The sequence below is a fragment of the Populus alba genome, chromosome 6 (assembly GCF_005239225.2).
Source record: "Populus alba chromosome 6, ASM523922v2, whole genome shotgun sequence".
NCBI lineage: Eukaryota > Viridiplantae > Streptophyta > Magnoliopsida > Malpighiales > Salicaceae > Populus > Populus alba.
In genome coordinates, this window is record NC_133289.1 from 24331863 (window position 1) to 24357118 (window position 25256).

General features: G+C 33.9%; 1 protein-coding gene and 3 pseudogenes across 1 annotated transcript in view; 2 read left to right on the plus strand and 2 right to left on the minus strand.

Moving 5' to 3' along the window:
- Positions 1 to 25256, plus strand: part of LOC118037647 (pentatricopeptide repeat-containing protein At5g10690) — a 50312-nt gene that overhangs the window by 19387 nt on the left and 5669 nt on the right. The gene's annotated exons all lie outside the window — the stretch shown is intronic.
- LOC118034796 (putative disease resistance protein RGA4) lies at positions 1622 to 5143 on the minus strand (annotated as a pseudogene).
- Positions 12303 to 13594, minus strand: LOC118034800 (uncharacterized; annotated as a pseudogene).
- On the plus strand, positions 19796 to 24216 carry LOC118034802 (uncharacterized; annotated as a pseudogene).

The following is a 25256-nucleotide window of genomic DNA, read 5'->3' on the forward strand; positions in this document are numbered from 1 at the left end:
AAAACATTATGGAGCGTGTAATAGTGTTTCACAGTGTTTTTTTTTTTATATATATAATAAAAAACAAATCTTTTTGGCCCTTTGTTTTTTTTATCCCTTGATTTTAATTCTTTTCACTTTCTTCTTTTAATAATGTGTTTACTTGGGATTAAACCTGATGGTTTGTTTTGGCTACCTAAGATAGGGGATTATGCGGCGTCAAGAAAAAATTAACTGGCTGTCACCTGAAATGTAATATCACTTACAACTCTGATATTAATCTCTGGTAGAATCCCCCCTTCCGCATTATTTCCTGACAGTCGCTGTCCACCAGGTCAGTAGAGTGAAATTCTTGTAAGGATCTTAGAACAAGTTAGAACATATTCATACACAGAGTAATCTTAATGAAGTGGGAACATGTCTAGAGTCCATTGTAACACATTGTGGCATTGCCTGTTTTAGGAGCTTTTAAATCAATTATTTCTCAAGCACATTCTTTATCATAATGTTAGTCAATGTCAGCCACAATGGAATGGTTTGGAACTCTGCATACAAATGCTGAGATTGTAAAACTTACCATCTTCGCTTTCTTTTGCTCCAATCTTCAGGTTTATACTAGTCTCAGTTGCATTTAAGAGTGGTCGAAGAGTAGGATATAGCTGGGTCTTGTCAGAGAGAATGACAGAACATAACCCAGAGTCACATTCATGTTGCAAAGATTCATAAAGAGTGTTGCTCCCATTGGCATTTTTTGCAACACTTTCCATACCTTACAAAGAAAGCAACTAGCTGCTTTAAGTCCTGGGCAACGCTCAGGTGCCTGCTAACGCGAATATCTATTACATGCCTATCCATAATGACATCAAATAAACATTCAAGTTTTCATTTTGCTATGGACAATGGGGCCCTGTTATCTGATGGAGGGCTGTTACCGAGTTGAAGAGGATGAAACCGATTCTTAACATCCTCTATGACGATCCCAGCAGTGATTTCCTCTTCGGATTTATAAAACCCAGTCCAGCCACCATACCTGCACCAAAAAAGATGTCAAAAGGGGGCCGAAAAGAAAAGGTTAAACAGAAGCTGCATTATTCTCAACAGAAACCTAAGTTTTTTTTTTTTTTTTGAAATTAATGTATTAAAATAATATATATATTTTTTATTTTTAAAGATTTATTTTTGATATTAACATCTAAAAATAAAAAAAAATTTAATAAAATTAACTTTTTACACAAACCCTTTCCAACCACAAAAACAAAGGACTTTAATTTATAGAAAAAATATAATAATTTTATCCGAGATTTGTGGACAATAAATAAACAAAGAGAAAGTGTAGGGAATAATAATAATAATAATAAAGGAAGGAAGGAAAGAAGTGTTTAAAAACCTTTATATTTAATAATAGTAGCTTCGTGTGAAAAAGCTCTTATCATCAAATATGACAAAATAAATAAATAAATAATACATAGTTTTATGGAATGATAGTTATAATAATAAAAATAAAAGAAATTAAATTAAGGAAGGAAGGAAGAGATTAAACGCCTTCATTCATCTAATAAATAAATAAAGAGAGAGTATGGAATAATAATAAAAATAAATAAAAATAAAGTAAGAAAGGGAGATTAAATATCTTCAATATATGTAAGCATGTATGTTCGGTGAAAGTGCTCTAATACTCTTTAGTATTTCAATCCTTCACCCTTTACATAGCGACCCTCCTTTTGAATGTAGTAGCTATCAATTAGAATATCTGGAATGTGTTTAATGTTAGGAGGCCACTCCTCCTCCCTCTTGCTCTTCCACTCAGCTCTTCACTGCAGTCATCGATAAATAATTCTTGCAAAGAGGGAAGGTAGGGTATCATCCCTTGAGATTCAGATTCAGATAGCGACTTCAATTCTCTGCATCCATAAACTTCTAATTTCTGAAGAGAAGGCATCCCCTGATCAGGCAGTGGCAGAGACTTCAATCTTGGACATTCATAGATCCATAGCTGTTGAAGAGAAGAGAGATTTTGCAGCCCTACTTCCGGAAGAGATTCCATGTCATCAATTGAAAGCATAACTAGTCTCTTCAATTTGGAGAGAGGACGGATAAATGAAGAAGAAGAGACTGGTGATGTCATCTTCATTGTCTGTTGTAATGGCATTGAACTAGTGTTATGCAAACAAAGAAGTTCATCGAGAGTTGGAAACAACGGCATTGAAGTCAGATTTGGACAGTCAGAAATGAACAAGGAAGAAAGACGTGGAAAACAGAGCATTCTCAACCCTTCTTCTATTGTTGACTCATCACTATCATCATTCATCTCATCTCTACTCCATCTCTTCCACCATCCCTTCAGTCTACCACAACTAAATATACGAAGTCTCTTTAAGGATGGGAAAAACATCGGCACTCCTTTTCCTCCAACCCCCTCACTATCTATGTACTCCAAATCACCCAATCCCACAATACTTAATTGTTCAAGAGAAGGGATTCCATCTAACGGAGGGATATGCTTAAGTCTTCTACAGCCTTTTAGAACAATACTTGCAAGATTTGAGAGATGTGAAACCCAACTAGGAAACCTCATACCTCCATAGCCTTCAACTCTCAACTGTTGAAGACTCGAGTTTGGCTGGAGGCTTTGCAACATTTTATCATACAAATCAATATATGAATCACTATCCAGCTTTGGGTGCCACCGTACGGTCAACGACTGAAGATATTGTTTATCCATCAATTTAGCTCCTTCAAATTCTGATACACAAGAACCACCCTCATATCCCCTGACTAGTATTTCTAGCCTCCCTCTCAATTCATTTAACATTCTCAACTCATCCAATCCACCTATCATCTCAGATTTAGGACTCTTTTTTTTTGCAACCACAAAACATGACAACGTCTGCAGACTAGTTAATTTCCCAATCCCACGAGGCATATACTCTAAATCCTCACATAAATCACCATCAAGATAGCAACCAACATCAAGATGCCTCAGATTGATCAGCTTACCAATATCCCTAGGTAGTTCCTTAAGTGTCCTACAACCATTGAGCTTGAGCACTTGCAAATTTACCAGACTAGTGACAGAATTAGAAAGCGCCTCTATCTCATTATTCGAAAGATCAAGATATTTAAGGTGCTTGATCTTTTCAATGAGAGGTGACACTTCCTTCATTCCAAAATCACTCAAAACAAGCACACGTAAACACCTAAAGTCTCGACAAATTGACACCCATGCCCCCTTATCACGTTTACTGCCTTGAAATAATACAAGAGTTCTTAGACTTTTTGCACAAGGCAAAGGAATTGGAATTTGTTGTGACAAATCCAATATCGTGTCAAATGACACGTGCCGAGTCAATTCACTAATCCTATTTCCTCCACGCTCCACTTGGATGCTCTGAAAACCAGCGACATGGGTTGCAAGATCATGCATAAAATCATGCATTTTGCAACTTGCTATGCTACCTAAATCATCCTTTTCCACTTCGTGAAAGAAGGACCTCCACAATAAATTCTCAAAGCACCTAAGACCAACAATTTCTAAGCACTCACCCAAATTCGAAGAGCTAACAAACCCTTGTGCAATCCAAAGTCGAATCAATGACTTCACATCAATGCTATGACCTTTCGGGAATAAGCTACAGTATGCAAAGCAATGCTTCAAATATGATGGAAGAGGATCGTAGCTTAACTTAAGGGTATGTATGATGTTATCATCTTTGACCCTATGTGGAAGTTCTTGTTTGATAAAGGGCAACCACTGGGCTCTATCTTTCAAAGACATTAACCTCGCAATTGCTTTTATGACCAAAGGAACTCCCTGACACCTCTCTACAATCTCTTTTTTTATTTTTTCGTCTATGTAATTTGACTCTTGACCTGGACCAAAAGCCTTGTTTGAGAAAAGAGACCACGAGTCCTTTTCAGAAAGGCCTTTTAACGCAAGTGGTATTTTGCTTGTTAAATTTGCAATTGAATCAGAACGTGTAGTTATTATCATCTTGTTTCCTCTAGCAGCCTCATGTGGTAAGGACTGCTTCAAACAATCCCACTTTTCACCATCTCGACCATCCTTATTATCCCACACGTCATCTAATACAAGCAGGTATTTTCTATTTTCTATTTTTTCCTGAAGTTTCTTTTTCAGACTCTCTAACTCATCAGATACATCTTTGAGTATCTTTTTGACATCAAAACCACCCGAGACACTGACCCAGAGTTTAAGACCAAAATGCAAATTAACTTGTTCATCATTGAAAATACTCTGAGCAAATGTGGTCTTTCCCAACCCGCCCATTCCAACTATTGAGATGACAGAAACACTCTCAATCTCATCCTTGGGATTCAATAGAAAGCTCATAACTTTCTTTTTTTCATCTTCTCTCCCGAAAAATATCTCAGGTTCAGAGGAGGTAGTTGCCTCTCTAATCATAGTCAGAGAAGCGTTCTCCTCATTACGAACCTTAAAGTGAAATTTTTCACTCTCAGAAACAATCTCATCTAGCCTCTGCCTAAGTTCTTTAACTTTATGACCCATCTGCCAACCATACACAAGTTGGTTTGACCCTGAGAAGAATGTACGTACCTCCCTCGATATTTTATTTCGGGACATCAATCTTTTCCGCTGCACTTCTGTTGAGAAATCATCCAGCAAATCTTCAGCATCATAGACCGCTTCTTGCAGCTTCCCGAGCCAGTCTTCAAGTTGAGCGGGTGGTTTTTGCACCTGCTCCTCAGCATCTTGGAGGACACCCTTAATTCTGGTAACCGTGCTCATGAGCTTGCTTAGCTGATCTTTGACACCCCACCACAGTGCAATCTCCTGGGTAGCTAGTGGACCCAGTTTCTTTACTATTTCCTCCGCAATATTGAAGAGTACACGTTCAGCCATTTTTTTGTTCTCGATGACTTGAAAGAGTGTGTGTGTGGAAGAACAAACAGGGAAAGAAAAGAAAAATGAAACGAATGGTGTTTGATTTTGTTGGTTTGAAAGTGATTGAGGTTTGGATTGAATGCTAAAAGGCTTGCGTTGTTGTGAAGATCAAAAGTAAAATCATGTTTTTATAATAGAGAAACAGATTCCAAAATTTCCCAAACACTCAAGATATTAGAGATTCTTCTACATGTACTATCATGATCTCTGAATCCCTTAACTCGTCTGCACTCAACTAGTAGTTCCTTGCTTTGGTTTAGAAAACCATTCAAAGCATAATCTTTGTTCCTTTACATTTTTCAAAAAGCTTGAGTCACGGTGAAGCAATGAAGGATACCTTCCCTTTATCAGAGGATGCTTTATTTTCTTTCACCAAAATCAGTCATGGGGTAGGCCATTGATTGTGAATATGGACCAACACTCAAGCTAATGCGGATGCTTTCCTTTTTATAATTTCGTAGTTAATTAGAGCAAATTCCAAACCCTGCAAACACTCAAGCTATCAAGGACCTTACGTTGTCTCTCTTGATCTCCAAATCGGTCCATTTGATATGCCCTCAACCAATCGTTCCTTGCTTTGATTTTAAGAAAAACAATCGATATCACACTCAAGGAATCTTTTCTGTTTTGGAGTTCTAGCCGCCACAATATTTCTTTATAGGAAAATCCATCGATATATACATAGGGCTTGATTGCATAATGATGATCATGCATAGGGCTTGATTGCGAGAGGTAGAAACAGGTAGGTTTAAATAAAAATCGAAGTCTAGAAAAACTAAATGCTTTGAGTGTCACAAAGCAGGGCACTTTAAGAAGAATTATCCTAAGCAAGAAGATAAGGGGAAAAAAAAAAAAGATGAAACCTTTGATGCTACAAATCTTGCTTGTTAAGGGGAATTTTTTATGATGCTGAAAGTCTTCTGGTTGTGTCTATTGGTAACTCAATTGATGAGTGAGTTCTTGATTCGCCTTGCACATTTGATATTTATCCTAATAAAAGTTATTTTGACATTTATCAGAAAAAAACAAATGACTTTTTATTATTAGTGTGGGTACAATTTGAATTAGGATGTATGATGACATTGTTAGGATACTAGAAGTTCGGCATGTTCCAAAGATGAAGAAGAATCTAATTTATTTGATTCTTCTTGATTTCCAAGGTTACAAATATTTTGCTAAATATTGAGTTATAAAGGTTTTAAAGGATGTTCTTATCATGATGAAAGAAAAGTTGGTTAATGGCCTCTACTATCTTCAAGGTTCAACAATTATTAATTCAACAAGTGTATCATTTATGATGGATTATGATAGTGCTTCTACTTAATTATAACACATGCAACTAAGACATATGAGTGAAAGGGGGGTAATAGAGTTAAGCAATTAAGATTTGTTGTGTGGTCAAAAAATAGGTAAATTTTATTTCTGTAAGCATTGTGTTTATGGAAAACAGTGCATGGTGAAATTTAATACTATTATTCATCATACCAGGGTACTATGTATTATATTCATTCTAACAGTTGGAGTCCTTCTCCTATTATGTCAAAATATGGAGCACAATATATATTAGAATTTATTAATGACCACTCTAGGAAGGTTTGGTGTATTTTCTAAAGAGAAAGGATGATGTGTTCATCACCTTTAAGTAGTGGAAAGTTTTGATTGAGAAATAGACTAGTAAGAACATTAGACGCTTAAGAATTGATGATGGTTTGGAATTATGCTCATGTGAGTTTAATGAGTTTTGTAAGAATGAAGAAATTATTAGACATAGCAGTGTCACGAATACACCACAATAAAATATGATTACTATACGACACTCTTAAAAAGAGCAAGTTGTATGTTTTCACAAACTAGATTGTCAAAGGACTTTTAGGCTAAGGTAGAGCGAGGAAATTTATATTCCTAGGTTATGCATATGAGGTAAAGGGATATTAGTTGTGGTGTGTTGATCCTAAGTCACCTAAGTTATTAATAGCAAGGATGTGATTTTTAACGAGTCTGCTATGTTGTAGAAAGAAAAGGAGTCGAATTGTTACTGATGTTGAGATGGACCAGGATACTAGCAAAGAAGTGGAGATTGAGGTTAGAACATTATAGACAATGCAAAAAGATAGCCTATTGAGCAAGTAATACATGATATTATTGTAAAAAATATACCCGGGGAATAACCTTACAATATTTCTATAGGCATAAAAAGAAGATAGATAAAAGTATCAGTTAAGTATGGTTATTCTGATCTAGCTGATTTTGCCTTGAATATTACAAAGAATCTTGATGATATAAGCCTTGTTCCTATAAAGAAGCAATTTATTGCAAAAAATCTTCTTAGAAAATGCTAGCTATGAATGAGAAGATTGAGTCTTTTTATAAGAACCGAACGTAGAAACTTGTTAAACCATCACAGGCTAGAAGACTCTTGGGTCTTGTTGATGACATGTTTATTATATAAGATCAACAGTTTAATAGATCGGTCGAGTGGTGAGTCTGAGATGAGTGCAGCTAAGATGATTTTAGAGGATGATTTGGAAAGGAATGCGGAGAACAGGAATATAAATTGCCAAAAATGTATTCGGCGCTTTAGTGTGTTCGATTTTGAAGAAGTGAAAATAAAATTAATAAAGAATGGAGAGCGCAAATCTTTTCAGACATACAAAAATATTCACAAAGTGATTTTATTTTATTATTGTTATTATTATATATTTGTCTGTGTCATGGCAATAATTACAGAGCAGTGCTCAAGTTCAGATCCTTCCACTTTAATGTCTTCTGAAATCAGAGACAATAAACATCTGCAATGGAAACCAATTATAGCTAGCCCAAGTGAAATTCCTGAAGACCATATATAGACATCATCAGGCTTGTGAAATTCATTCAATTGTAGAGGATGCAAACCTTCATCTTCGAGTAATCTAACAGACTCCCTGGAAGAGACAGAAGAGGTTGTAAACAAAGGAATCAAGAGCAAACATAAACTAGAATTGTTTATCTTGCCCATCTTCACTAAAATTCTTGTATAACTGGGGGAAGAAACTAGAATGCTGTGTCGAACTTATACAATGAGGAGGAGATTAAGTACTTGATTTAGTCTAATTAACACCAGTTGTGATGTAGAGGTTTGATGTACACTTATGATTTTAACCTTTGTGATGATGTCTGGTCTGCCCTATCGTAGGTGCCTGCCTTTAGAAACTATGGTTTCTTATGGCCATGATCCTTGCAAGTTTCGTCTTCATGTTTCTTTCTGAAACTAATATTACAAATTACATTACAATTACTGTTTCTAAAAAAAACTGAAGTGTATGGCGAAGGTACCGTAGCACGAGGGAGAAAACATTATGGAGTGTAATAGTGTTTCACAGTTTTTTTATATATAATAAAAAACAAATCTTTTTGGCCCTTTGTTTTTTTTTATCCCTTCATTTTAATTCTTTTCAATTTCTTCTTTTAATAATGTGTTTATTTGGGATTAAACCTGATAATGGTAATCAAAGATAATTAACTGGCTGTCATCTGAAATGTAATATCACTTGCAACTAAGATATTAATCTCTGGTAGAAATCTCTCCTTTCACATTATTAAAAGAAGGAAGGAAGGGATTAAACACCTTCATTCATCTAATAAATAAATAAATAAAGAGAGAGTATGAAATAATAATAATAAAAATAAAAATAAAGTAAGAAAGGGAGAGATTAAATACCTTTCATATATGTAAGAATGTATGTTCGGTGAAAGTGCTCCAATACTCGTTAGTATCTCAATCCTTCACCCTTTACATAGCGACCCTCCTTTTGAATGTAATTCCTATCAATTACAATAGCTGGAATGTGTTTAATGTTAGGCCACTCCTCCTCGCTCTCCTTTCCCATCCTCTTGTTCTTCCCCTCAGCTCTTCACTGCAGTTCTTGATTATTAACAGTTGCAAAGAGGGAAGGTAGGGTATCATCCCTTGAGATTCAGATTCAGATAGCAACTTCAATACTCTGCAGTTACTGATATGTAATTTCTGAAAAGAATGCATCCCCTGATCAGGCAGTGGCAGAGACTTTAATCTTGGACATTCATAGATCGATAGTTGTTGAAGAGAAGAGAGATTTTGCAGCCCTACTTCTGGAACAGATTCCATGTCATCAATTGAATAAATATATAGTCTCTTCAATTTGGAGAGAGGACGGGTAATTGAAGAAGAAGTAGAAGAGACTGGTGATGTCATCTTCATTGTCTGCTGTAACGGCATTGAACTAGGTGTTCAAAAAAAATAACTTCATCAAGAGTTGGAAACAACGGCATTGAAGTCAGATTTGGACACTGGCCAATCCTCAAGGAAGAAAGACATGGAAAACAGAGCATTATCAACCCTTCTTCTATTGTTGACTCATCACTATCATCATTCATCTCATCTGTACTCCATCTCTTCCACCATCACTTCAGTCTACGACAACTAAATATACGAAGTTTCCTTAAAAATGGGAAAAACACTCCTCTTCCTCCAACCCTCTCACTATCTATGTACTCCAAACATGTTGAGCTAGTGTGGTCTTCCCCAACCCCCCTATTCCAACTATGGAAATGACAGAAACATTCTCATCGTTGTTGGAATTCAGCAGAAAACTTTTAACTATCACTTTGTCTCCTTCTCTCCCAACTATTACTTCAGGTTCAGAGGAGGTATTTTGCTCCCTCATAGTAATCAACGAAGCTCTCTCCTCATCACGAACCTCCAAGTGGAATCTTTTACTGTCAGCATCAATGTCATCTAGTTTCTCTCAATGTCATCAGCAAGACCCATCAGCAAACCATACGCAAATTGGTTTGATTCTGAGAAGAGAACACGTACCTCCCTCCATACTCTATTCCCCGACATCAACTGATTCCGCAAAGCTTGTGCTGAAAAATCGCCCAGCATATCCTCTGCATCATACACAGCTTCCAGCAGCTTCTTGAGCCAGTCTTTGATTTGATGGTTCTGTTTCTATGCCTGCTCCTCAGCATCATGAATCACAGCCTTAATCCTGGTAACTGTGTCATTGAGCTTCCGCAATTGATCTTTGAGCCCCCACCATAGTGCAACCTCCTAAGCACTTAGGGAACCTAGGCTCCGTTTGTTTGCTGGAAAGTAGTTTTCTTTTGAAAAGTGAATTCTGGAGAAAGTGAATTTCAGAAAAGTGAATTCCGAGAAAGTATTTTTCGATGTTTGGTAGTGTAATGGAAAATAAGTTGGAAAACATTTTCCATTGTTTGGTTATGTCATGGAAAATGAGCTGGAAAATAACTTATTAATATTTTATTTTTCTCAAGTTTATTAAAATAATGAGGAACAAATCTCACAAATTAAAAAGTTGAATGAGAATGAAATTGAAAAAAAAATATAATTTCATAAATTATCTCAAATAAAATAAATAATAATCAAATAATAGAGATCAAATCTAAAAAAAATTTAAAAAAATAAAAGATGAAGAAATTAAAATAATAATAATCAACATTTCATAAATTATTTCAAATAAAATAAGTAACAATCAAAAGAATGAGGATCAAATTTGATAGATAAAAAATTTCAATAAAAATATGATAAGGAAAAAGCAAATAGCAATTATAAAAATAAGGACCAAAGTTAATATAAAAATAAAATTTTAAGAGATGAAATTGAAAAATAAATATTCAAAACAAAATATATTTAGCAATCAAAAGTTTGAGGATCAAATTTGATATAATCAACAAATAATGACATTTCTAAATTTTTCACAACTTCCGGAAAGTGTTTTCCCCCCAAATTTTTCAGGAAAACACTTTCCTGAAAACTAAGCCAAATTTTTCTTTTACTGGAAAGTGTTTTCCATTGACCAACTTTCCTACTGGCAAACAAACACAAGAAAGTTTGGAAAATAATTTCCCGGAAACCACTTTCCGAAAAACAAACACAGCTAAAGGGAAAACACTTTCCTGAAAATCAAGTTAAATTTTTCTTTGACTGAAATTGATTGGGAAGTGTTTTCCGTTGACCGGAAAGTGTTTTCCGTTGACCAACTTTTCTAATGACAAACAAACATGGGAAAGTTTGAAAAATAGTTTCCCGAAATCTACTTTCCGGTAAACAAACATTGCCCTAATGTCTTTATTATTTCCTCCGCAATACTGAAGAGCACACCTTCAGCCATTTTTTCTTTGTAGGTTCAAAAATGAGTGGGTAGAAGACAAACTCAAAGGAGAAGAAGAAGAATATGTAGTTGGTTTGGAATGGTGATCGTTTAGCATGCTAAAAGGGTTTTATATAGTGAAGCAGATTCTGACGTCAACCAAACAGTACTCAAAGCAGCGTGCGGATACTGTCTAAGCTACCAATAAATATCCCTTAATCCTTAGGTTTTGAGCTAAATTATAACTTAAGTCTTTTTTGTTTAAAAATCTGTAACTTAATCTCTGGGACTTATTAAGAAAATGGCCTCCGAGTGTTGAAGAATTAAGCTGTAAATATATAGCCTTTCAAATTTAAATGACTATATTGTAATCACATTCAAAGCCAAGGGACTACAGAATGATTTAGTCTCAATATTTATACTTAATAATTAACTAGTAGCCAAGGACCACACTTGTATTAATTGCAGGTCCCAAGAACAAAGATTAAGGGGAAGTCGAAGTCTAAGCAAGCCAGCCAGTTATGACTTGGTTAATTAGCACTGATTCCTTGGAATGCTATAAGAGAGACAAGAATCATTAATATGGGAAATGTCCGGGAAGAGATCAAAGCTATGCATGGAAAAATTGATTGGTTGCAGACCAGGCTAACTGAATCGGTCACAGACCTGGAATAGATGGTTTGGAAGCAGTATTCATTAGATTAGACGATATAATTTCACAGACCTGGAATAGATGGTTAGGTGGAGGAGGTAACCAAGATGTAGATGCTGCAGAGCAGAAGATGCAGGACCAGAAAATAGACCGCTTCAGTCTTCAGAAGATGCATATTTTCCTGTACTAATGTTCCATTAATTTAGACAGAATCACCATTTTGTAAAATCCGGTGACCGGTTCACGTGAATACTGTCCCTATAGAGTCATTTAGATTCAATAAAACAATCTTTGTAAATATCATCAGGGAAAAATCAGTTCAATTGTTATTAGTCAGGAATTATCAGCTGCAATATATATGTACCGGTCTATGACAAAGGTTTTCATTCGAAAAATCACAAATTGAGTACATGTTTTTCTTGGCTATGTATATCATGGAAAAGAGAGAACAACAGGAATTATGTATTCTTGCACATTATCATCAATGTCTTTCTAAAGGCAACAATATCCACACGAGCTGTAAAGGAAATCTAGCAAACACATCGGCAACCTGAAAATTAAGCTTCAGTTACTCCAATTCGATCGAGAATTGTCTGTATGTTATCATCAGTCAGGTTCATTTAGATTCATAGTCTATCACAGTCTCAAATGCCCCAACCAATGCCTTCACCTTGTTCTTTCTCTCCTCAAGCAGCTTATTCTTAGTCTCTTCGATCACATCATTGTATGCAGCATGTGATTCCTTTTTATTGCCTTGTACCACTTGCTTCTTTTGTGGCGAATTTGCATCATCTGGCTTTTCTTCTTCTTGAGCATTACTCACTACTTTATCTTGTTCTTCCTGGGGCTTATGCTCCTCACTTCCTTCATTAACTTTGTTCATGTCTCCCTCCTTTTCTTCACCAACAGGTACTTCGGGCGAAACCTCATTTTCGTTAGCACTCTCTTCCACTTTCACTTGATCATCAGCCTCAACTGCAATACCCTCTTCAAGGTTAGCATTAGTGTCGATGCTTTCCTCTAATTTCCTATTATATTCCTCTGCTTGTCGGTTTTCGCTTTCTTGATGTAACTCGGTTTCTGTTTCTTCAACCGGTTCTGCTAATGCGGGGTCATTACTAATTTCTCCTTCAGCAACTGTGGTAATGTTAGAGCCCTTGAGCTTCTCATCTTCAGTAACATCGTTAACTTCAGTTTCTTCAGAAACAATATGTTCTTCCTTGTTTTTTGCCTTTTGCGAATCAGAAGGAACTTGTTCCTGGCTCACAGCATTCAGTATATCTTCACTTTCATGAGCCAAAAGAGATTCTACATTGCTTTCTTGCTTAGTTTCAAGATCCAAATTCTGAGCTACATCATGACGGATTGGCTCTTTCGGCAAAACAAGAGCATTACTCACTTTCTTGGTAGAGGGACTAATGCTCCTCCTCGTGATCCTTGTAGCCAGTGGCTGAGATTGTCCTGGCTTGTGTGATGTGGCATTCCGGTCGAAGACAGTTTTTGGTGAAGTAACATTTTTTGATGAAAAAGATGAAGATCGGGCTGTGCGGATTAATCTTTCTCTACCTGGTCTCTCTTTAGAATCTGAAGAGAGTAGTGGCTTTTGTACATGATGAAGAGATGGAGGCTTATCAAAGGATCTTCTTCTAAGAAGAGCAGGCTTTTGTGATGTGTCTTCATGGCCAGTTTTCTTAACTTGTTTTAAGGACTCAGGTCTTGAGCTAAATGTAGGCTTGAGGTAGTTTGGGATTGGTTTTCCTGATGGAGTGCTGGGATTATCCTTGTTGGTCGAGCCTGATGAAGGGCTGGCTGGTCTTGAACTCCCTTGCCTGCGATTACTTGTGTGAGGATGTGAAGAGGGTGTGACCTTCTCCTCTTCAGGGCACCATTGCTTGCAGTTGTTGCCATATAAAAAAATTCTCAAAAAATCCTGCATTATCAAATGAACCCACGATCTTGAATGAGTTTCTCGGTTTCTAATTTATACATATATATACTTCTTGTCATATTTCTACATTTTATGATTCTATTTCCAATAAACAAGCAGGTTTTTTACAACATTGTCCAATCATATAGAAAACCCTGCTAGAATGAAAAGAAATTATTTGTTTGGTTTCTTGCAAGACGAACAAATTATAAACCAAGAAACAATACGAATACAACAAAGATTGGCATTACAAGCAAAACAGAGAGGGAGTGATGGCCTGAACTACAAGCAACATACCTTGACCAAGGCAAGGAAATGGGGCTAGGAGGAGTGATGTTGTTATATTGCTATGCCATGAGAAAGAAAAGGAGACGAGTATATGAAGAAATTAAGGAGAGGAAATATGGTTATAGGGATTGATAAAGGAGAGTGAATTGCGCAGAACAAAAGTAGAAATGGTGGTGGCTTTGGTTTTAGAGATAATGGAAGGCCATGAAATCAATAATGGTAGATCATCAACATCAAGCAGCCGAGACATGTGGAGGAGGGAATGTTGACCTTTTCGATGCTTGACAACTACATTATTCTCCTCTTTGGTACTCACGTACATGTAAGAGATTTTTGTTTGAAATTAAGTTGTTAAAGGAAAGATTATCAAGTGTGAGCAGTTTCATTGGAAGGTACGAGCAATAAAATACATCATCTAGCATCATTTTTTGTTGAGGAATTCTAATTAATGAAATATGTATCTAGGGATAAAATTGCTATAAGAAATTGTTTGCGAACAAATTTGATATTAACCCAATACTTGAGGGCTTTTTGGAAAAAATAAGATCCTAAATTGAAGTCAACAAGGTGGTCTAATAATTATGTGATGGCTTCTTAGCCCTCGAAGTGGTCTCTAGTGATTATTATTAGATGTTGACTCTAATGAATAACAACATCACCATTTGTTATTGTGGAGGAGAGTGATCTCAGATCAACATGGCCCAGAAAATGTCAACAAATTGCAAATTAAGCTCACTTTTTTATTTCTCCCTTTGTTTCCTTCCCCTATTTGATAGAGAAATTCACCAACTAAAACAATTTGTGTGTTTTCAATCTGTATCATAATCATTAATTCTCAATTTAGCTCGATAGATTAACCCTAAAACCAACCGATATATCCCCTAACTCAAGTTGGTTGTCAGAAAAAAAAATCAATAACCCAATCAAATTATTTTAATTTTAAAATAAATAAATAAAACAATATCACTATTTTAATTGATTTAAATCAACTTGTAACTTATCATTTAAGTATTGGGCTAACCTATGTTTAATTATTATGTTGTGTATACTTCAAATAATATATATATATATATATATATATATAAAGGATAGTAAAATATATATTTTAAGAGCACTTCCTTCCAATTAACTTCGTAAACTTTTAAAAAAAAAAATCTTTGATAAAGAAAAAATCTCTTCTTTGTCTAATTGCATTTGGCAGTTCATGGTATATATATATTGGGTCACAAATCTTTGTAAAAAAAAAAATATAACACTAAATCTTCAAAAAAAAAATTCCAAAATCGGGAAAAATCCAAATCATAGTTGTAATAACTAGAAAACCATTGGCACTTGGCTAATGGATGGCTGGCTAGCATTTCCTGTAGACAATACATGTTTTCTTGGTAGATAATTTATTTATTGGTTCAAATCTGTCAACTAGCTAGCACAACTTGTCTCCCTTTCTATATTTTCTAATTACAGAAAGAAATAAGAACCATAACAAAAGGTAGACATAGACAAGCTTTGAAACCCAAAAACATGAGGCTGGTTTTGTTGAACAAGTCACCCTCTTGTTTTTCCACTTAGGAACACCAGCTTAATTAGGATGTAAAGCCCCTTTAAACCCCACTTTTGCTCCTCTTGTCGTGGAAGAACCAAGCTGGGGCTTATGGCAACTTTCTTCAGGCTTTGTCCGAAGGACTTATCATCAATATCGAATGTGACTTGTCACGCATGGTGGCTTTAAGCCAATTTGTGCTTAATCTTGGGGTTACAAATGGCAGTGTATCCTCTGTTGACATTATTTCTTTCTTTCCTCTTTGGGTTATTTTTCAACATTTTTTTAAGAAATATTAATACTATTTAAATATTATGTAAATACATGATATTATAAAGTAAGAATTACTCAATCTTTGGACCAAAGTTCAATGGTAGTATTTAATATAAGAGGAATGAGTTCTAGTTAGTTCAGGTCTAATCGTTTTCATCAATTTGTTACTGGTCTTGCAAAAAAAAAAGAGATTTATATTTTTTGATAAAGTTGGGAAACTTGTTTGTTTTTGTCAATATTTTAAAAAAATAAATAAATAATAAAAATAATATTTAGTTACCACTTGATATAAAAAAAAAAAGACAAATAAAAAAGATATGTTCTTTGTATCTCCTATTTTTTTGAAATGATAAAAATCTATACTAAATTTATTTTGTAAATAAATTTATTTTTTTAAAAATTGCAAAATTTAAATGTTTTTTTTTTTATTTTAGAATTAGAAGTACCACCTTTTTAATAATATCAAATGACCTTAAAAAAGTTATTTAACAAAAGACTTAAAACTTGTTTTATATATTTTTTTTTTTAAGGAATACTTTTCAATTGTTTGAGAATCGAAGCCCCACTAGCAACTACTTTGTATCTTGTGGGGTCTGGAAACTTTAGCTCAACAAGATGTGGTGATGGCCATTTTAGGACAAAACTGTTGATGGCCAAAACAATAGTTTTTTCTTCCTCCACGTAGGATCAGCTCGGGACTGTTTGGTGGATTATTTCAATTTTAAAAGAAAAAACAAAATAATATTATTTTAAAAAAAATAATAGATTTAACTTAGTTACTTAGTCAATTCCTTCATTTATTTTTCATTTAACTCAGATCAGTTGAAGCTCTGCATCGATATCTAACTTTCTAAGTTTTATAAATAAATAAATAAATATATTGGGATTATCAAAATATATATTAGCTTAATAAGCTACTTTTGTCATCATAATGAAATTAGCAATACCTCTCAACAACAATAATGAGAGTTTATGAAACTTTATTCCAATGAATAACCACTATGATTCGTCTTGTCATAACAAATCTCATAATTTATGCCGTCCTCTACTAGCTAGAGCATACAGAATATTGTTTTTGTTTTTTAAGAATAAGTTCATTTTTTTAATGATAAATAATTGATGAGTTATGTGGTACTTTACTTGACCAATAAATTTATTTCTTATATTTTTAATTCCAAACAATTACATGTTTTATTATATTTTTGGAAAGATATTTTAACAACACACTTGAAAATGTATTGTTCATCTCTCTTTTTTTATTCTTAGAAAGAAGTTTCACAGCATGTTTTATTATGTGATTTTTTTCACGCAACTTTTTTGGTTCAATTAAAGATTTTATTTCATTAATTTCTATAATTCTTAAAAACATGTTTTAGAGCATTTGATCATTAATTTTTTTATTTAAAAAAATACCTTATTTACTGTTATCATAATCTTGTTTAAATATGATTAAGATTTACGTACTACAGTCATCACCATATCAATTTTTTTAAGAACATAAATATTTAAAAAGAAATTAAATCTTACTTGATTCCTTATTACTATATATTTCAAATACAATATCAATATTAAAAATCATTATATTTTCTTCTCTATTTTTTTCATTCAAATACCTCAATTATATTCTGAAACTTACACTCCTGATATCTAATTAACTTCTAAGTTCTAACTATATTCATTTTGATTATATTTTTATAGAAACTTACATTTCTTTCTTTTTATTGTATAATACTTGTCATCTTCTCACATGATTATACCATTATTGTTTTTGACTGTTCTAGTAAGAATCTTATTTTTATTGACAAGACTTAGAAGTAAAAGAAAATTTGAAAACGTGAGAGACATATGCAGTGAAAAATGTCCTCGTCAGTACCAGAATATAACCTCTCTTTCTTTCTTTTTTGCGAATAAACAAATATATACAGGGAAGGAAAAAAAGAAAGAAAATAATTAGTAGATGGGCCATTGCCCCTTGGCTAGTAAAGAAAGTGATGGATGGACGGAAATCGAGGTTAGGAGGATCAAATTGCACAATTTCAATGGCTTATCTAGCTTCTTCAAGGCCCTCAATTCAAGTCACTCGTAGCAAGTAGAAAATTATCCATCCATCAAATAATTAATTAATTTGGGCACTTTAGGTTAATAACAACCACAGATAAGGGTTGTGTAAACTTCCAAGATGGAAACACTTTGAATTGCGATATTTAATTAATTATTTACTTGCATGGTTGGAAAAAAAAAAAAGGAGTTTGTAAATAGATTTCTTGGTTTTTAATTCCGCAAGACCAAGATATATTGAATGATAATATTTTTTTTCATGATCCAATAAAAGGAAAATTTAATTTTTCTAATAAATAAAAAAATATGTAAAATATAAGGTTGTGTAAGTTAATGTTCTAAAATAGAAAAAATAGATAGAAAATGAACAAAAACATGTTTAGTTAAAGAGTTTGAAGAAAAGGATATAAAAATTAATTTTTTATTATAATTTTAAATAAATTTTTTATATTTTAAAATAAAAAAAAAATATTTTTGCTATATGAATTTTTTTTTATTTCTTTTATCCGAAAATTAACGAACGTGCTGTGGTGATGTGAGGTATCCTTTTTCCATCCACAAAAATGTCAAAAAAAGAGCATAAATCAGTAAGTGACGTCAAGGTCATCATTAGCCGTCGATCTTTGACGCCAACCCGTGTTTAATCCAACGGCCATAATTACCTCACTCACTTAGCTCAATTGTTTTTTTTTTTTTTTTTTTTTACCTATTTACATATTTGGGACGGCACTAACTCCTTTATAGCTTTATAGCTCTTTTTTAATTTAATTTACTAATCAATCAAGTAATAAATAACTAGATCAAGGATAAAAATATATTTGTTAGATATAAAATATTATTTTTATTATGTGAATAAATAAATAATGTTTATAATAGTTTTTTTTTTATTTTTATACCAACGAAAAATAAATATATTAAAATATCTAATACTTTATCTTATTATAGAGGTTACATTCTAATTACTACCCATAATCAATACATCGTACATATTACAGTATAACTTATATTAAATCAATCATTGCTTTTAAAGAAATTGAATTAAGATATGTGAAAAATAAAATTAAAAAATATATATTCTTGTTTAGTCATTATTAACTTATTATTCAATTATTAAAAATTAAAATTGTGTTTGATCAATGTTACATGACATGAAAGATAAATATATAAAATAAAAATGTTTATGCCATATGATCTAGAAATCAATTTATATATTTTAATATATATATATATATATAATCCTTTATATATTTATATATTATATATTATATAAATAATTTATATATTTATATATTATCTTTATTATCCTTTTTTTATTCAAAATAATAATCCAATCCTACCTAATTTATTGAAATACAACTTAAAATCCGTTTGTTTAAAGTAATATACTTTACATGAAAAATTTATTTCAAATCTTCTGTGTTTGTTTTTTGAAATATATTTTTCTATGTTTGTTTTTATCAAAAATATTTTATAAAAAAAATTAATTAATAAAAATATTTTATAGTTAACTTCAAACTTAATTCATATACAAAAAATAATTTTAATTCATAAATTTTCATAAAATATTTTACAAATAATTATTTATTTTACAATATCATCCAATTATTTCAATTATCATCTCAATCTCACCACCAATATCATATTTTCCTCTATAACCACAACCCAATTATTATTACCTTCTCAACCACAACCACCATTATTTTTATAATTTCATCACCATTTTTGCAATTATTATTTTTTTATTATAATTATTATTTTTATAATCATAAAATTATCTTATCATTATTATCACTATATTATATCATCACCTTCTCATTAATCACAGGAAAACATTTCTAAATATTAAAAATATTTATATAGGTAAAATATTTGATGATAAAAAAACTTTTTCGCAAAGTTGTGAAAAAGGAAAGTAAAAAAAATGCAAGTTGTAAAAAAAACAGAATAATTAATTAAAGATAGTAGATAATAAATAAAGAAATAAAAGGGGAACTTTCTGGCTTCAACTTTGGATCTTCCTTCCCTTTTCTTCACTCATAAAAACATTACAAGCACACAAGTTTTTCCCACTTCTCTCTCTACAAATTTCCTCTCTCTCTAAAAAACGCCTTCTCTTCTCTCCTTCAATTCCTCTAGGCTCCTCTCTCTCTAGCTCTTTATCGAACAAATACCGAGAAGGAGAAAAGGTAGACCAGACCACGTCAGTATTGAATTAACATGAAAATAACCATTTTTTTTTCTTTTTTTTTTCTTTTTATTCAATTTGAATAAGAAGAGTTGGTTTTGTTCTTATTTGTTGTGTTTTTTCTTATTTGGTTTGATGGGTTTTCCTGTTTTGATTGGTCTTTTTTTTTTTGTTGGATTTTCTCTCTTTGTAATGATGAAAGCTGGTTGCTTTTCTTTTTTCTTCAAAATTTTCATTTGAAAAGAATCCTAAAATCAAGGAGAAAAGGTCAAGTTATTTATGGAAAATAAGGGAGAGATTGAGTGGAGAAAAATTCAGGGAAAAAGGAGAGGTTTTATTTTTACTAAAAACACTGAAGAGACCCACTTTTTTTGGAAATGAATTATGGAGGTGTTGCCATCTGGGTGTTCTCTATATCTTTCTTTGCATGTTTGGCTTTTGTTGTTTTGTATTGTGTTTTCTTTTTTTCCTGTCTTTGAGTGATCAAAGTTGATATAGTTGTCAAATGGAAAACAAGGTTTTTTCTCTTTAATATGTGATTATTTTTTCTGGGTTTATATGATTGGTTCTCGATCAGTTCTTAATTTAAGGAACAGAGTTTCTATGTTATCTTATGTTGTTTTGTTTTGTCAGGTGTTTTAGGTTCCTTTTGTTCTTTGCTATATTTTTGTTAGTGTATTTATGCAGCAGAAGAGGGAAAGATGAATATTTGAAAAAAAAAATATTATAAAATATTTATCAGTGGGGCAAAGGAGTGTAGGTGTAGGTTTAATTTGATGGCTGGAATTGGAATGTTGTTTGAAGATATTAGGAAGTTTTTATTAGCTGTAGCTTAAATTCGAGGGTTTGAATGTTTGATCAAACCCAAACATATTCTGTTATTGAGCCCTACTGATGACATGGATCTTAATTTGGTTTTTATGGAATTTTGTGCCAGATGGCAACCAATTTCTTTGGCATACATACTGCCCGTTAATGATCCTTTTGAAGGGTGATTTAGGGTTCTTTGCAGACAAACCTATGAGGCATTCACAATAGGGATTTTTGAGGAAATTTGCAGATTATTGTGATGCTGGAAATAGCACCGCTGGTGGTTGCTATTATAATCTGAAAGAATCTTTGGTTAACGATTACTCTGAATTCCTCTGTTGGCACTTTCGCTGTAGTTGTATGCTTTGGTAAATGGTAATAAGAAAAGAGATTATTGGATCACAGTTTGCATAGTTTTCTGATGATTGGATGGATTGGATATTTATAATGTAGTCGCTGTTTTAGATGTATTGTTCTTGTCTCCTGTAATCTCGATATGGACACCATTATAAAGATTTGTGATCAATGCATGATTCATCATATCCCAAGTGTTTTAGAAACAATTTTATTGTGTTAGGTTTTGGCAGCAGATTTCTCTTTATCTTTCAGTTGCACTTTGAATCATTGATGCTTCCTAGTTATGCTGTACATTTTCTGACATGGTGTGGATAATATTGCGGTACATTCTTCTATTTTAAGATGTTTGCCTTGCATCTTTTTTTTTTTTCCCACTTCATATGATGATGCAGCTTTTTTCAAGAGGCTGTAATGGTCTAAACAATAGATTTAATTAACTGTTTTGCAGATTTAAAGGGACTTATATATAATTCATGGATGACTATTCTTGTAAGAGAGCTGGTGATGGATCCCTTGTCTCTAGAAAGGGATCTGCCCATGTTTTGAGAGATTCTGCTAATAACAGAGATCAAAAGGCTCAATTTTGCAACCGAATTGGATGCAGTGGCAGACTGAACTCTAGTAAAGGTGCTCAAATCAGTTCAGAAAAAGCCAAATCTTCAAGGCCAAGACCGTTATTTTCATCTTCCTCAGGTGGCAAGGAAACAAATGGAAGCTCGTCTAGGACTTGCTCTGTAATCACCAAGCCTAGAAACTCCTTACAGGAGCCTCGGAAAAAGTTTTCTTCTCGACTAGAAGCAGATTCCTCTGAAACTGGGAGTGTTCAGGATGAGCCTGAAGGGATACCACCTTCTGGAAGGATTAAACTAGACATTTCCCCATCTGATGGAGCTGGTTCAAGTGACACCTCATTGGAAGTTGGAAGCTCCGGTATATCAACAAATACAAGATCTCGGAGGAGTTTTCATCAGAAATCAGGATTCGTAAACCCTGAGACTGTAGTGGGCTCGCCTGTTTCTTTGGCTTCTAAAAGCATAATCCAGGGGACGCGTGTGAGTGCCAGCAGGTATGGTCTCAAAAATCCTAGATGCAACACAGTATCTGATGCTGCCTCTTCAGGTTCTTCATCATCAGATTCAAATCCAAGTAGAAGGAAAGACATGGTCAAAAAGAGAGTTTGTGATGTAGAAAGTAGTTCCTCTGCCAGAGGGAAGAAGATGATCGGATCATCATTAGAAGGGCGGAGTGCTAGTTCAAGTCCTGGTATCTCCATTTCTGATTCAAGGCGATCCAGAACTGGACCTTTGAACAGGGATAGCAGCGCAGCATCAGTTAGGACTCGAAGACCACTCAGTGGCTACGCAAGGGCAAGGTTTTCTAACCAAGGAGGTGGAAACAGTTTATCAGCAAATGAGATCCCACTAATGTCTCAACCTGATATATCCCTGGATTTGAATGCTCCTAGTTCATCACACCAGTTCTCTATGGAAGCCTCTTTAAGTAGCCCAAGTTCTTATAGTCAACCTGGCAGTAGAAGCGGGAGTTTACAGGGTATTACGCCATCCAGTCCAGCAGAAGCTAGTAATGCCCGATCTTCAATGAATCGAGAGAGCTTCCAGCACCACAACATGGATGGAATTGCTGAGGTATTTATTCCATAATTGTTTTCACCATGTTTTCTTGCTATCATATCATTAATTGAACACGATGGTTAAATGATTTTGTACAGGTATTATTGGCACTTGAGAGGATTGAACAAGATGAAGAGCTAACATATGAGGTTGGTAAAAATTTTGGCATTTTGATTTCATCTGGTTCCATACACGTGCCTGACTCTTCTTTGCTGTCTTGCAGCAATTGCTTGTTTTGGAGACCAATTTGGTCCTTAATGGACTGAACTTCTATGATCTACACAGAGAGATGAGACTGGATATTGACAATATGTCGTATGAGGTTTGAGATTCCTTGTACTTCTTTACTCCTTCCATGCTTTTTGTGCTCTCGTGTTTCTTTTTCTTTTGTTATCAAAACTGCTGTGCTTCATCAACCAATTTTATTATGAGCAATTAATTTTTGAGTTGAAAGTTACCTCAACAAGCTATGTCATCCTTAGCCATTGTAACCTTACATCATTCCTATTCTGACAGGAATTATTAGCTCTTGAAGAGAGAATGGGTACTGTGAGCACGGCACTAACAGAGGAAGCATTTTCAGAATGCCTTAAGACTAGCATTTATGAGTCCCACTCCTATGGGAGGATGCGACTACAAACCTTGAAGGGGGATAAAGATGACATCAGATGCAGCATCTGTCAGGTCTTTTTTCTGTTCATTAGTTTTTCCTACGTTCTTCCTCTCTCTCGCTCTCTCTCTCTTTTTAATTTGTTTTCTTGCTCTTTTCAATTTTTGGTTTTTTGTGGTCTAATACATGCCTCTCACTGATTTGGAATTTCAAAAAGTCATTTTAAACGAAGGGTTCAAAGCATTAACATGGACTTTATGCAGAAGCAAATTGTGCTAAACCTGGCCATTTTGGTTTCTCACCTCAATGGACCTGTAGGTTCAATCTAGTTACAGTCAGAACAAGTCTGAGATCCTTATACATCTTCGAGAAAAATAACAACCACAATAATTTTAAGATAATTCGTAATTCAGGTTTTGAAAGAAGCCAAAAGTAAAGGCATTTGTTAGTTACACTTGGGAGTAAGTTATTAGAATGAAAATGAGCATATTTATTTGGCTATTTCAGTGTACCAAAACTCTCAGTGTCTATCCATCACCTTGTTTCTCATGCTGCTTAATTTTGTAGTATTGCAGGAAGAGTATGCTGACGGAGATGAAGTGGGAAGGTTACCATGTGAGCATAGATATCATGTGGCCTGCATACATCAATGGCTAAGTCTGAAAAATTGGTGCCTATTTGCAAGACATCAGCAGCTCCCTCCTCATCCTCGTCACCACTGCCATCCTTGTAATCGATTGATGAATTAGATGCTGGCGACTGACTTTTCCATTTTGTACAAAAAGTCTGTCCCCTTCCATATATTTCTTTGATAAGTTTTCTTTTATGTACATAACAATTCTCTTTCAAAAGACTAATAAGTTCAGGCTCTGTAAAGCCTCCACAGTCATAGGTCAATTGTCTACCCAAAACAAAAGAAAACACGAATGAAAATTTCATGGTTTGTTTCTGGCCTTTTGGGACAAATATGATCTTTTTCAAAGTGATGTACTTGTTCCTTGATTGACCAATTTTCAAGGCATTTAAGATTACTTTCGGCATTGGTGTGCCTTGTTGGGGTGATGATCCTTTTATCAAAGCAACTTGCATGCGTGAAGTTAACCCTAGCCTCTCTACGGAATAAAGGAATCTTTGCATACGTGTTTTAGGCCCTTGTCTGCAGCCAAGGTGAACATGTACAAGCTAAGCTTGTGCTTGTTGTCAATGTCTGAAACCCGGCCTATGATTAACCTAGGGAAATCCATCGACTAGACTTGGCTCGAGTTATGGACCGATCTGTACTTAATAACTTTGGTTATTGATAATCATGATTGATAACTTTGGTTATTGATAATCATGATTGAATGCTGGTATGCTAAATAAGGGCATCCATAATTTGTAATATAAGGTAGGCGAAGGTCCTGGTGAAGAAAAATAGTTCCAAAAGCATCTGTGTATCGAGCCTTGGAACATGGGCTTGGGCTATTAAGGGACAATGGAGGCATAGAAAATGGCAGCTTAGCATGGCATGGCCACTTCACACGAACCTATGGGATAATTAATTAACACACAAGGGAAATTAGAAAGATAAAACAGAGGTTGACTGCTCTATCAAAATGATAAAAACAACTATTTAAACAGTCTTGCTTTCCAATTGACAACACAGGGAGGGAGGGCAGGTTCAAGAAACAATGTTTTTCACCCTAAAACATAGTTATTAAACACCGTAGGTGGGTTGAGCTGAGTGTCAACCTGAATCTTAATTGAGCAGGATTTCTTTTCAAATTAATTTAAAAGTTGACTCGGTGAAACCTGATAACCCGATTAGGAGCTGTGTTTGGTCTTTCTCCATTTATTCTGTATGTTTCTCTCTGTATCTTACCTTTCATGCTTGTCATGTAGGTGTTTTTTT